A 15,612-nucleotide genomic window follows, 5' to 3' on the forward strand; every position below is an offset into this window, starting at 1 on the left:
GGTGTGATGTGTTTTTTGTGGGGTTATATACTATATGAGTATAGGTATGCTTATCAACTCTGCTCGAGGCCCCCAGGAAAAAGGAGAGACCTTCTAGACTCTAGACCTAGACCAGGAATGTCCAGGAGGCTCTAGACGCTAGACCCTCTGGACCAGGAATGTTTAGTAGGATCTTGACCTTCTAGATCAGGAATGGTCAGTATGATCTAGACCTTCTAGACCAGGAATGTCCATGAGACTCTAGATTCTAGACCTTCTAGACCAGGAATGCCCAGAAGGTTCTAGACTCTAGAACAGAAATGTCAAGTAAGCTCTAGACTCTAGACCTTCTAGATCAGGAATGGTCAGTATGATCTAGACCTTCTAGACCAGGAATGTCCAGGAGACTCTAGATTCTAGACCTTCTAGACCAGGAATGTTCAGTAGAATCTAGACCTTCTAGACCAGGAATGCCCAGAAGTTTCTAGACTCTAGAACAGAAATGTCCAGTAAGCTCTAGACTCTAGACCTTCTAGATCAGGAATGGTCAGTATGATCTAGACCTTCTAGACCAGGAATGTCCAGGAGACTCTAGATTCTAGACCTTCTAGACCAGGAATGTGCAGAAGGTTCTAGACTCTAGACCAGAAATGTCCAGTAAGCTCTAGACTTTAGACCTTCTAGACCAGGAATGTTTAGTAGGATCTAGACTTTAGACCTTCTAGATCAGGAATTTCCAGGAGGCTCTAGAATCTAGACCAATAAGACCCAGGCGGCCCCTGGTAAAAGGGGAGATCTTCTAGACTTCTGGAATAGTTAATCTATAGGTGTTACCAAACTTTCCTGCAAGACAGTGCTGCATAAACCCTCCCTGTGCCCTGGCCTGAGATGCTGTGTTATCGGGTCATGACCCACTATTGTAAGTGGTGCCATACTAGAATGTATATTCTGGCATGATGGTGGTGGGAACATACTCTATGGCCATTACCGGAGAGCCACACACAGGATAGGAAGCTGAATTGTTATTTACAATTTGGAAAAGCCTTTGTAGATGTCTCTGGTTTCTTTGCGATCTGATCAGAGGTTTTGGGAGGTCTAGTGTTCAAATAGATGGGGATCTGGTCAGTTGTCTGTATAGATTGGCGTCTTGGTTCTATATAGATGATGGCCTGACCTGGGTTCTCTAAAGATCAGAATCTGGGATGTATATAAATGGGATTCCAATATGGGGTCTGAATAAATGGGTGGCCTGGTCTTTGATCTGGGTAGGTGTTGTCTGAGGTCTGTAAGGTTGCAGAGGCCTGGCCAGGAATCAGTATGTGGGGTCTATATAAATGAGATCTGTCTTCCATATAGATGGGGTTACGATCTTGGGTCTAACTAGATGGGTGGTCTAGTCTGGAATCTGCATGGATGGACATCTGGGCTCTGTATAGATGGGTGGTTGGGCCAGGGTTCTATAAAGATCAGGGTTTGCAGTCTATATAGATGGGGGTCTGGTATGGGGTCTGGATAAATGGGAGTCTGAGTTCTATATACATGGGGGTCTGTATAGATGGGGGTGGGAGGTTTGACCTGGGTTCTCTAAAGATCGGATTCTCGGCTCTATATAGTTGGGGTTCTGATCTGGCATCTGAATAGATGGAGGGTCTGGTCTGGGATCCATATATATAGGAGTCTGGGATAGTAGGGAGGTCTGGCCATGGTGCTCTAAATATTGGGGTTTGGGGTCTGTATAGATGGGAGTCTGAGTTCTATACACATGGGGGTCTTAGTAGGTGCTCTTCCTTGTGGTCTCTGTCCATTTTGGGTTCTGCTGAAGGGGATCATATATACTATTTGTGATCTAAAGGCCAGAGGTTAACAGCAAAAATCTTTTTGATGTTCCTTTAATATGATTTTCTGGATTTTATATAGACCTACGGCGTTATCTTCATTTGCTAAAAGAGCAGTTTGTGCTCCAGAGCTGCACTCATTGCTTTCCTCTTCTTGTTAGTCTTGTATTTGTTGCTGACCTTCCTCAGAACAATGAACCAGATGTGTTAAATTTCCCTGCAGCACCACCTACAGGTGAAATGAAGCATTGCACAGTTACCACTGAAATCAATGACTTGTCCATGTGACATATGGACATGTCGGGTCCTCCATAGTTTTCTAATCAAGACCTTTTAGGTTTTTTGCTCCTGTCTTGAGGCTGAGCCCCAATCCTGTACACAGAGTAGAATATTGTATCACTTAACTGCAGATACGTCTTTCTATTCCAAGGACTGCGCTTTGATCGACGCCCCCTGGGTACCTGCCAAATAGTGACAGCTGCTTTATGTATATCGCGTACGGTAAATAGCCAAACCGTGCTGAATAAGCAGCGTCAGCGGCAGTCAGAAAGTCTCCTCTCAGCAGTTTGTTATAATAGTCAATGGACTGTCTGAGCTACACGACTATTCTACCATGGCTTGTGGCTGCAGCATAGAGATACTGTATAGAAGAGGTGACGCCATGACTTCCAGATCACGTATACTGGGTCAGAAACCAAAATGGCCAAAGCTCTTGGTAGAGTCAATGGCCATACATGTTAGATGGGTCTATCCATTTCTTACCTATGTTCTTACTCTTCAAGGTTGTTCCTTGGTGTAGTGAGGGGGTGGCAGGGTATGTAACAAGGGGGTTCCTTTGGCCTGGTATTTAGGCTCATGACTAGTGTAGCAAGTTGAGTCTTCACTAGGGTTGAGCCGATCTTGACTTTTCAGGATCGATTTTAAAATCCGATTTCTGATCAGTTTTCATTCGAACCCGATCTCGATCCCAATTCCGATAATAATGCAAGTCAATGGGATTTTTTGCATGGAATCTAACAATTGAACGCTTTATTTGTTAGAATCCACGCTGTGTAGTGATTTTTTTTTAATCCTCTGGCTACTTAGTCCTCCCCTGGTGTCCACTTACCTGCAGAGATGGCTGCTCCAGTGCCCGGTGTTCTTCTTCGCCTCGCTGCCGCTCCACGCTGCTCTTCTCGCCTCGCTGCCCCCTGCCTCCCAGGTTAGGAGAGTGTGGGCGGGTTAGGAGAGTGTGGGTGGGTACTGAGTACTCCCCGCCCTGTACCCGCCCACACTCTCTTAAGCCACAAGCCCCGCCTTCCTAGCTCTTTAAACATTAACCTGGGAGGCGGGGGCAGTGAGGCGAGAAGAGCAGCGTGGAGTGGCAGCGAGGCAAAGAAGAACACCAGGCACTGCAGACCAGCCATCTCTGGAGGTAAGTAGCTACTAGAGATGTTAGTTTAGCCTCCCATTAGAATGAATGGAGGCAGCCGGCGCGCAGGGGGTTAAGGCTGTGTGCCGGCTGCTTCCATTCATTCCTATGGAACCGCAGCTGAGCCTTCACACTGAGTATACACTCCACTCAGAATGAGCGGAGCATATACTCAGTGTGAAGGCTAAGCAAAGCATTGTGGGAAATAGTACTGATCTCGATCCCACCTAAAAAGATCGTGTTCGGAATTCCGATCGCGATTGTGAAATTTTCTCGATCACCGATCTTTTCCAAACACGATCGCTCAACCCTAATCTTCACGAATAGGGTTGAGCGATCGGGATCGGGAAAGATCGGATCCCGATCGGCGATCGAGCAAATTTCACGATCGGGATCGGCTGGAAAATGATCATAAATCGGATTTTGAAATATCAAGATTGGCTCAACCCTACTGTCTATAAAATATACGAATAGGGTTGAGCGATCTGGATCAGGAAAGATCGGATCCCGATCGGCGATCGAGCAAATTTCATGATCGGGATCGGCAATCTGATTTTAAAATCGATCCTGAAATCTCAAGATCGGCTCAACCCTATTTACCAAACCTTTCCTGGGTGAAGCATGGGTGAGGTTCAAGATGTCCTACCATATGGAAATATTTTAGGAAGTACGGGTGTAGCATGACAAGAAGTGGATGGAGATGATGGATGGTTGTAGAGACGACCATGAGATGTTGACAGTCTACGAGTAGACCCTACAACTTGAGTTCTTCTATCCACGCTCCGATGACCCATCTGATTTTTGCTTCTCTCTTTGTAGTGTGTAAACTCTTTGTGAACTACGTCGTAGCATCAGGGAGCTATGAATAAAATATACATTTCCATACCTTCATCTCTCGTGTGTGTATTTCTCTTCACCGATACTTCCCTCCCGGAAGCGTGGCATTGCCGGCTTTGTCTTCAAACTCTTATTTGCTGGATGGTGGCCAAATGTCCTCCCAGCATCTTCCATCAAAACCAAGCAGATCAGCATATTTTTAGCTTCCTCTCAAACCTCGGAAAAGAAAACTAGGTTTGTTCCTTTCTTCTCTCGAGGACAGCCCCGAGGTCATAATTAACTGATACACAGGAACAGAGATTTGCTTTTAGGGAGTCAAGTCGCGAAAAAAAGAAGAAGAAGAGAGACGAAAACCTGTGAAATTTATTGCCGACTTCTTCTTTTCTAAAAGATTGAGTTAAGAATGTAGCACAGAGATTTATCTCCGAAGACTAACCCAAAAGATGAGACTTTGGCCTCATCTTGTTTCAATAAGACCATCCCATATGGCCACCATGACAGGCCAGAACGTGGTCCAACACAAGAACAAAGAAAATCACTTGGATACTTCAGAGATATGGTGTACTGGAGAACTTAGCCATGAATGGTGCTCAGATGATGTTCCTCACCATGGATGAAGCTCTAATGGACGTAGTTTTGCTACTTACTGGCTCTACCATTGACAATACTGTCACCTGTCTCATGGAAGAACTTTTATCTTCCTCGAGGACCCTTGCCTAAACTTATGGCCAAGGAACCCAACAACCTACAGAGAAGTCCACCCTTAACTTTTCTCGAATTCTCAACATGCTAGAAAAACCCTTGACATCGCATCCACTAGGAAGCAAGTCATCTCTTGTAGCTCTTCAAGGATATTTCAAGGCAAGAGGAAACGTAAAGAAGGACATCAAATGGGAGGAAAACTTGCCAGTGTTTCACATTTTTGATTGCTCAGGAAGGGTGGGGGCTAGAGAAGAAAAAATTGCAAATCTGCTGGAATCAGTGGAGTGGTGACTATCGAAGCTTGCAAAGAGTTGAGGTGGTGAATTGGGTTAATGGTCAAAAAACCGGAACGTACCCCCAGTGCTCGCAACGATACAACCATCATGTAAAGAGCTGCATCAAAGCAACACTAGATAAGTCTACAATCTCTACATACAGTCTATTCCTAGACTCGGATCAGGGTAAGCTGCAAAGTCACGCTCAATATTAGGATTACTGAAGGTCTTTGTATTCCGCCAGGCCCGGTAGGTCGTCAATCTCTGGTGTACACCCCATTGTGTTTCCATTTTCTCTCCACGTTAAGCGTAGAAGCCCCAGATAATACATTTCTGCAGGAGCCGACAGAAGAGAAAAACAAAGCGGGACGACGGCTTGTTACATAACGCGGCGCTGGGAATTGGGAAAAGCTTCTGTCAGAACGACTGTGACAATTATGTAGCGCGGACTCCATAGTCACTGTTTAAGGTCAAAGTTGTTGGGAAGAATCAGCAGCCCACAGGGCAAGCTAATGCAGACGGGGACTGCTGTATCTGTCTGATGCCGGGAGGCAGCCATATTGGAGGGGGTTAAGGACCGGGCAAGAAGACTCACGAGGGAGACGGGAAATGATATAATGAAGGTTCTTCATGGGGAACATTTCGCAGGGTTCTGATGGTGCATTTTAGGTCACAACATGGGTGATGGTTACATTATATAGAAGCTGGAGCAATAGATGTGTTTTAACCACTTATTGGCCAGGCCATAGATTGGATTTTTGGGAGGATTTTTCAAGTGATATTTGAGTCTGTTTTTCATATTATGGAAATGCATCATCAGAATTTTTTACGTAGATTGGATGCCGTGTAGGAGGAGCACTAGAGAAGTGACGGAGGATTAGAGATGAGCAAGTAGGTGTTCGATCGAATACTACGGTATTCGAAATACTCGTACTCGATCGAACACTACTAGCTGTTCGAAGTTTAAGGTTCGATGCAGAACCAGCGTTGATTGGCAGAATGCTATACATTCTGCTAATCAACGCTGGTTCTTCTCTTACCTTTAGAAGTCTTCTCTCGGCGCAGCGCCCCCGCGGCATCTTCCGGCTGGAATTCACTCTGCCTAGGCAGAGCCGACTGCACATGCGCGGGCATGCCCGCGCATGTGCAGTCAGCTCTGCTCAGGCGTCGGGCCAGGCAGAGCCGACCGCGCATGCGCAGTCGGCTCTGCCTAGGCCAGGATTCCTAGGTAGAGTGAATTCCAGCTGGAAGACGCCGCGGGGGCGCTGCGCCGGGAGAAGACTTCAAGGAGAATCCAGCCCGACCGTCACTCGTGGACTTTGAAAGTATAATGTTATCGAATTTTGCCCACCCCTGAAAAGAGCATTTCCCCCCATAGACTATAATGGGGTTCGAAATCCGTTCAAACACTCGAACAGTGAGCAGCTGTTCTAATCGGATTTCGAACCTTGGACATTTTAGTGTTCGCTCATCTCTACGGAGGATGAGTATGATTGTGTTTTTAATTTTTCAACACCTCCCCTGGACCTCTGATTATTATACTGTGGGGGTAGAAGAGATTCATGCACCGGGCGCAGATGTAGCTGGCGAGTGTACCTGTACAATGAAGTAAGGTTTACTCTTCCTGAGCTGGATCATGCGCAGCGCATGCGCCGGAAGTTGACGGAGATGGCTCTTCTCTGGCAGAATACAATTTTGGAAAATAGATAAAGGTGCGGTGGATGGTACAAGGTCAATAGATTTAGGGACATGAATCCCAGTAGCATTAGGACATGCCCCAAAGCTGGTAACAAGTAGCCTTTTATACCGTAGGGCTGTAAGTTCCCAACATTAGAGACTCTTCCAGTAGGTCAATGGCAGACATCCAGTGGACCCCATTGGCTATTGTTGTCTGTGGGTACCATGGTGTTAGCAGTCCGGCTCTTCGCCATTTAGGTTCCCTGTTGGACCCGAATAACGGAGCGCTAGATGTGAACCTAGCCTGAGCCTGACAACTGTCCCTTGTTACAAGGTTCATAGGGTGTGACCATACACAGTCACAGTAGTGCACAGACACGAGAAAGTGACTGGGACCCAGCAGTTGCCAATTTCTTCATCCATTTCCAGGGGGAATAACAGGAACGATGCAGAATTCTAAGCATGGAATGGTTATTTCCTGGGAAAACAGATATGTCAAGAACGGCTGGGTCGTCTTTAAGATTTATTGATACTTCTATATGAAATAAGCAAATTATACTAAGAAAGTCTAAGCAGTGGGAAGCGAGAAATGAATCATCTCCATGTCTAGACTCCCGAAATAGTCTCTTCTCTGGATTTATCCCATATTCCTCAGTTATGTTTGTGGTGTTATGACACGGCCTTAATTTAATATCTGATTTTATGACGTATGTTAGAGGGGGCCGGAAAATTCTGGAAAAGTATAAATAATGTTGGAGAACGTCTGTGTATATACAGACACATTACTCTCTGGAGGACCCGACATGTCCATCTATCACATGGACAGCCTATGCCGTTCAATGGTCACCTTGCAATGCTTCATCTCTCCTGTAGGGTTGCTGTAGGGAAATTCAATAGGTGTTGCCAGGTTTTCCACAGATCACTGATCGTTGGGGATAATCAGCAGCCTAACACAGATTTTTTGGGAATAACCTATTATTAAGATATTCCCCAGAAATCTGTATTATATTATATATTATTTCTCTGTGACCCCCCACCTTGAGCTCATTGTTGTACTCTGTTTCCGATACTCCCATTCACTTATAGGGGTACACTGTTTCCATTGAGGACAGTCTTTTCAATAAGGTCACCGCTGGGCCACACAGGTCCCATCTCTGCCACACGCCTTGAGCTCACTGTTGTACTCTGTTTCCGTAATCCCCATTCAATAAAGGACTATGCTGTTTATGTAAGCCCGATCATTGAGGATAGTCTTCTCAATAAGGTACAGCCAGGGCACACAGGCTTGGGGAGAAGGTTCATTTCCGAGATGGGTCCAGGTCCCAGAGGTAACATATGTTATGGCACCACCCCTTCAAAAATTCTATCAATTTTTGACAACCCTTTTTCAAACTGGTTTCTCGGTTAGGACCTCTCCCCTATTAGGTACCACCAGGTGTTGTGTCCTGCACGGGCCTCATATATCAGTGACTATAGGTATAGATCAATGATGGCCAAATTTTGGTAGGAGTGGAAGAACATTGTGTATGGTGAAGTCATGGTAGATGTTGAAGGACATAATGATTGGGTAGTTGGTTTTCAACATGCCCAATCTCAATCCTGTGTTATATTGTTTTTGGAGAAGCTATAGTGGCTCATCTGAAGTTTTGTAGCTAGTAATGGGAAAATCCCAGGTCACCACTATTACCTTGGAGTGACCCATAGAGCGCGGATAGACCTAGGGGCACCATATTACTCATGTAGATGTAGCCATGCTCTTCTTGTCCATGGACATATGCTAGCACCAGTGTGAGGGTGCTGAAACATTAGGTATCAGTGGTACATAAGCCATAATCTGATGGAGGTGGAGATGGGGTCCTAGAAGAGACTGTGAGAAGTATCCGAATAATGGGTGGAAGCTGTAGGCCAATAGGTGAAGATGATCCACCAAAGTGAACAACCTACCTGTTTCCATGTAACTTGAGAAGATGGGCAGGACATAGATGAAAGACGTCTCACCAACAACTGCCCCCATCCCCGATCTGAAAATATGGTGTACGTCTGATAAAACCTTGAAGAAGAGTAGACTTCCCCTTTAAGAACCCTCCATTGACACTCAATGATGAATAAGTCTCTGTTACACCTGCCAGGTGTCCTGCTGTGATAGATGAGAAGAGGACCACATGAGGCCTAGGTGTGCAGAGCGCTTACATGGAAGCGGAGATTGATCGGTGTGGACAGGACGCAGCGTGAAGGAGAGCCCATCCTCAGATCTTTACCATTCTGCTAGCTGATATCATATGGATGTGGGTGATGGGAGATTGCGGGTGATTTATTACAGTCCTGCAAGATCCCGCCGAGGAACGGGAACGTCTTAGCGAAGAGGAGCCGAGAATTCAGAGATTAAGTTGCAATTTAAAGATGTAGCATTTCAATTAACCCGGATGGCGCGGGCCCCTTACCCCGCCAGAAAGTGGTTGACCTCTCGCTGATGTGATTGAAAAAGCTCATAAAACTTGACATATGGGACTTCAAGGATGGCCGCTCGCAGCACAGCTGCTTTGGTGACACTGGTGATTATTTTGGTGACATTCAAGGCAAGGAGGGCAATTGACCCCTGACGACTCTTACCGCTCCAGATTAGGATCAGTAAACTGTAAGGGAACCCTTTAGGTGCTGTAGATGTCAAACTCTACCTTAGCAAAGACATGGTCTTAAATCTTAAAGGGAACATCCACCTTCTAATGTCACGTAATATTTTAGGTCCAGTATTTCGCTCCGATTCATTTCTTAATATATCTAGAGCGGTCAAAGCAACGTTTTTCTAACACTGAGCTCCTAAGCTCCTCCACAGTTATAGAGATAAAATAGACAATTCTATCTGCCTGGAGTCACCACTAGGGGGAGCTTAGGAGATAATTGCATACTGTTTGTACATTGAACTGAGTAATAAAGCAGTATGCAATAAGCCTCTGAGCTCCCCCTAGTGGTGCCTGCACGCCAACAGCTCTTTTATGTCTATGTATGTAGAGGATTGCAGATTATTTACTGATCTGATTCCTGGAACCCCTGTGGGCTTCAGTAAGCAGAAATGACCAATATACAGTGTACAGAGCTGTCTGCACACTGGGTTTTTCCTGGCATGTGGCTCCTGCTATCAGCTGTTCGGTGAGAAATAGAAACAGAGTCCTGGTTGTCAGAGTCAGATCTAGAGTCCGGGTTATCAGAGTCAGATCTAGAGTCAGAGTTGTCAGAGTCAGATCTAGAGTCAGGGTTGTCAGGGTCAGATCTAGAGTCCGGGTTGTCAGGGTCAGATCTAGAGTCCGGGTTGTCAGAGTCAGATCTAGAGTCTGGGTTGTCAGGGTCAGATCTAGAGTCAGGGTTGTCAGAGTCAGATCTAGAGTCTGGGTTATTTGTTTAACCATCTGTTTACTGTATTACCCCTATGATCTCTTTTGTTCCTCCTCATGACTATCATCGTCATCATCCTTTTGGCGTCGGGGACACTATATAGGGATAAACCAAGGGAAACACCTGTTTGCCATCTTATCCCCACTTCACCCACCATCATCCATTTGCGGTTATTTCTAGTTCCTTGTGCTCTGTTGGTCTCCAGTCTCCATGTAGGAGTCTGTTCCTTGTCCTGTTGCTGGTATTAAGGTCCGTCTAGTTTGGCCTTCTTGTCTCTTAGTCCTAGTGTTCTACTCTTGCTCATGTTAGGCTCAGTATTACAGATTGGGATTTCCATTACACATCTCTTCAGGGACTATGGGAAGAATATGCAAATCTGTCTTCCATGATGTAATTAGGAAGTCAGTTGCTGCCTCAACATTGCAAACCAATAGAGGGCGCTCACTGGAATGTGCAAGCCTGTCTTCCCTGATGTAGTTAGGAAGACAGAACTCCAGTGAAACAACCCAATAATGGCTGCTCCCTTTAGCATCATGCCCGACCTTCCAAGAGGCCTTTGTTTTGCAATGACGCTGGGATTATTACCAGGTATAGTCTCTCAACCGAGGACGGCCGTTTCGATGTACTTGCATCTCTTCAGGGACAGTCATGTTGTCTCTAATGGAATATGTTTACGGACGAGGGTCAATAGTGTCTGGTGTTAGGATATTTTTATTATACTATCCCCTATTCCCTCCCCACTATCTATTTGTTCTATTTCCATCGTCCACTTGGTCCATCCTCAGATTAAATGCCTATGTCTAGTTCCTTGTGCCTTGTCTGTTTCCTTGAGGAGTCGGTTCCTTGTTGAGTTGAGGGTTGAGCGATCGCGATTGGGAAAGATTGGATCCCGATCGGTGATCGAGCAAATTTCACAATCGGGATCGGCTGGAAGATGATCGAGAATTGGATTTTAAAAACGATCCTGAAATCTCAAGATCGGCTCAACCCTAGAATACATAGACTCCTAAATAGGGCTGAGCGATCGGGATCGGGAAAGATCGGAAGCAAATTTCACGATGACTATTATAGGGTATATCCTATATACTATACACAAAACAAGGTTCTACGCAGACATATACTGTGTGGGTGTATAACCTCAATCATACTAGGTGTATATAGCGAATACACTGGAGGTTTTCTTATTTTTGTCTCAGCCTAAGTCTTAATCACTAGTTACACAATTTACTCGTGGCTCAGCTCGGAGCTCTTTGAACTCCAATAATATTCCGGGAGGTCTCAATGCTTTTGACTCGCTGAAGTTCATGTTAAAACATCTGAAAACCCAAGAGTGAAATGCAGAATAATCTTGAATGTCGGCGCTCGGAGTTTCTGGCTGGAGTTCAAACACTATTTTTCCAGTTAAAGGTGTTTCTTCAAGTCGAGAAGCTTTTGATATAGAGATGCTGCACCACTTGACTTGTGCCCAAGTTTTACAGCAAAGAAACTGAAGGAGGAAGATGAAAGGGGCTCCGAAGCTTTCTTAACTTGACTTGTCATACCTGGAGTCTTGGAAAATTGCTAGAATTCGGAATGACTTGGTTGTATAATATGGTTTAGACATTAAAGGGGACATCTTAATGCAGATCTTAAAGGACGTGTCTCATCAAAGACATCTCTTTTTCAGAATGGTGGTCAACCGGGTCTGGCTCCACTACATGGTGGTTATGAAGAGGATTGGCCATCCATCTAATTTCTGGTTATAGTACAGCACCAACCCCTTATGCCCTATTAGAACATATGGACATCACAAGGATGGACCCTACTGGACATGGGATTAATTGACCCCTTGGAGACGTAGAAGATTAGAGACCGTCCAATGGTCGTGACAAAATCAATGTTGTCCAATGGGGCAAAAAGTTATAAAAACTTTGACCGTGTCTGCAATTTCTCCCTTCGACAAACAATACTCAGAGCAACCTGCAATCGTAACGTCAATGGAGGGAATTGACTGACTACTAGATGGGTATACATGTGACTCATCCCTGACTTATGGCCCCTTTTTTGGTTCCTTGACACGCTCACCACTTTTTACGAAAGGTGCATGGTGGAGGCCAGGATGGGGAGCCTTCCGTCCTGATCCACCCACTTTGGTGGCTTGATCTAGACCCGAAATCTATGACTAGCGTAGACGTTAATTCTGACACAGGGGAAAATTTTTAAGGGGCCAGACCCTCTTAATAATTTAGGAACGTCCTGCACCATTGTAGAAAAGGTCTCTCTTCATAAATTACTCCAGTGAGAAAAAAATACCAACCATGTCTACAAATTCTTCTACCATTGGAAGAAAAGTTTCGATTTTAACTTTGTTGTCATATGATCAAAGGACATCCGTAAAGGAATTCTCGTCAATCACTAAAAAACCCAGGAAGGACCAAGGTTGGGGTAAAATAAAAAACAAATTGATGCCCACCTACCTCCGTTCCTCCATTTGGACATTATATTTTCTCCAGAGTTGGATCCAGTTGGGCCTCTGCACTTTGGCGCAAACTGGATCCAACAGCCGATGCCCAAATGGAGGATCGGGGTAGGTGAGTATCCATCCTTTACCCATTCTTGGCCCTTCCTGGAAAACCCTTTTAAAGGGATCCTATCTTTCGAACCCTTTTTTTTCTAACTAACACATCGGAATAGCCTTAAGAGAGTCTATTCTTCTCCTACCTTTCATTGTCTTCTCTGCACCGCCATTCGCCTGAAATTCCGTTTTTTCTCGGTATGTAAATGAGTTCTTTTGCAGCACTGGGGCGGGTTCCAGCAGTCAAACAGCACTGGGGGTGGCCCCAATGCTGCGGGAGAACTCTCCAGCTTCGTCTGCAATGAGGTCTTCACGGCATCTTCTTCCGGAGGTGTCTTCTAACTTCTAGGCCTCGGGTAAGCCGGCCACGAGAAAGTGGCCGCTTACAATACTGCGTAAGCAGTCATTTTTCTTGTGGCCGCAAGCATGCACAGTTGGCTTTGCCCTAGGCCCGAGGCCTAGAAGTTAGAAGACACCGCCGGAAGAAGACCTCGTTCCAGTAGAAGATGGAGGTGGCGCTGGAGAGTTCTCTCGCAGCATTGGTGCCGCCCACAGTGCTGTTTGACCGCTGGGGCCCGCCCCCAGTGCTGCGAGATACCTCATTTATATACCAAGAAAAAACAGAATTTCAAGCAAGCAGCGGCGCGGAGAAGACAACTAAAGCTAGGAGAAGAATAGCCTTTCTTAAGGCTATTCCTACGTGTTAGTTAAAAAAAAAAGGTTTGAAAGATCGGATCCCTTTAAGCCCCAGCATCAGTGTCGTGTGTGCATAACCCTGACGGTTTCCCTTAGAGGTGGGCCCGCTCCTCACGCCATATTGATGAGAATGACGGCACGTGCTGAATTGTCCTTTATATTTATCATCTTGTCAAGTGCAAGCTTTACACATTTCAACATTTCGTAATAATTTTCCGTAGTACATACATGAAAAAAATGTTTTTTTTTTCCCCAAAAGACAAATAGTCATATTGCTTAGAGATTTTACATTACTTGAACCTGTAGAATATTACAAGGATTCCCCCGCCCGTCTCATCACACGTCTTACAATTATACAAGAAAAGATTGGAATTAATATCCATAACATTTCGGCTTACATTGAAGGTTAACACTGTTTTGTAGAATGGAGGGGGAGGAGTTTTTGCCATCGCGACCGATCACTGATTGGTACTCACAGCAACCTATCACATGACTGCTCTCGTTTTTTTCAATCCGAATTGGGAAGACGGGATGCCGTAGATTCGTCCAGGGAGATGTGATATCGAAGGGGTTGTACAGGATTAGACAAACATGGCTGCTTTCTTCAAAAAACGGTGCCACGTCTGTCTACAGGTTGTAGGTGGTATTGCAGCTCAGCTCTATGGAGGTGAATGGGATGGAGATGCAATACCAGACTCAACCTGTAGTCATCAGAGGCGCTGTTGTAATGATGAAGTTATGTTTTTATAATCCGAGTCCGACATTGAAAAAAAAAATCACTACAGGCCGTAAAGCATATAACATCACTCCTTGTATTTCCGGTTCTCACTTGTCTGAAAGTGGAGATATCCCATGTGATTGGTGTATCCCATGTGATCACCTCCGAGGCCAATGATTCGCTCACGTGACGACTTCTGGATCGGTAGGGACCGGAAATGCACAGGAACGATGGAGAGTCCTTCACATGGCCAGTGAATTTTTTTTTTTACACAATGGTGGACAACCCCTTTAATTCCAGATACCCTTCTATTTATCCGATGGCTTTGCGTGTTACTCTAATGGCTTATGGTACGTGTATGCCAACCTACACTATCAGGCACCGATTTCCAAAAATTTCTACTATCTCAGACAATCCGTTTTCTTTAGGTGACCCTTCGGGGTAGATATCGACTGGTAGAGTTGAGAGGTCCCTTTAAAAGGGTAATGCACTTAAACGTGGGCCATACTAGAAATGATCTCGAGGTGAACGGAAAAGTCGATTATTAATTTTTTTTTTTTTTTTACCTGAAATAATGCAGACAATCAAGATAGAAAAAGAAAATAAATTTTTGGAATTTTTTTTTTTTTCAAAAATTTCCCCTACACACAGCACTTCCTGTATGGTTGATACGCTTCATGCTTATACGGATATCAGCTATGTAACAATCTCCGGAAACCATTTTTAGTCAGCGCCACGACTTGTACAATAAATGTGGATGGGGGTAAGTCATTTCACATTGGAATATATCAATTTTCCAAAAAAAATTTTTGTATTTTATGAAGGATGGACTATGGACCTTCCGTAGACGATTCGCTGCCGAACATCATCTCCCGCAGCGACTCGAGTACGTGAGGATGCTTATCTGTGCCATGAACACGAAACATCTTATATATATATTATTTGCTTGGCTAGTTATTTTTTTTTTTTTATGGTTTTTTTTTTTTCAGGAAGCTCTAACATAGACCCCCAAAGGGGCAAAAACTTGAGTTACATTTTTGGATACAGTCACTAAAGACACGGAGGCACAGAAGAGCCGGAGTTAACGCTAGGATCGGCGTAGAACTTGAGGTGTCTCAGTATTTCCAATGTCTTAGATGATCCTACCACCAAAAAAAGTCATAGGGTAAGTTTTTGTTTTTTTGTTTTTTTTATCCCAAAGCCTTATAAAGTGATTTTTTTTTTCATTTGTTCAGTCCGATAGGGTGAGAAGTCGTCTCCTACAGACTCCGAAACACATAAAAATAGGTATGTTAATAATACAGACGTGGAAAATAAGTGGACCCCAAAAGCCCTTTGAAGTTTTTACCTTTTTTGTGTTTTTTTATGGGTTTTTTTTCAAATCAAAGAGCGGTAACCTGGTCCACCGACATGGACCATCCTCGGTCCGAGAATGACTATAAGTGCAGTGGGTGGACGTGATCCACTGGTCTGTGCCAGAGTAAGAATCCTAGATTGCACATTCCATAATCGAGTGTAAAGTGCTATGGCATAACATT

This window comes from Leptodactylus fuscus, chromosome 5 (assembly GCF_031893055.1).
Source record: "Leptodactylus fuscus isolate aLepFus1 chromosome 5, aLepFus1.hap2, whole genome shotgun sequence".
NCBI lineage: Eukaryota > Metazoa > Chordata > Amphibia > Anura > Leptodactylidae > Leptodactylus > Leptodactylus fuscus.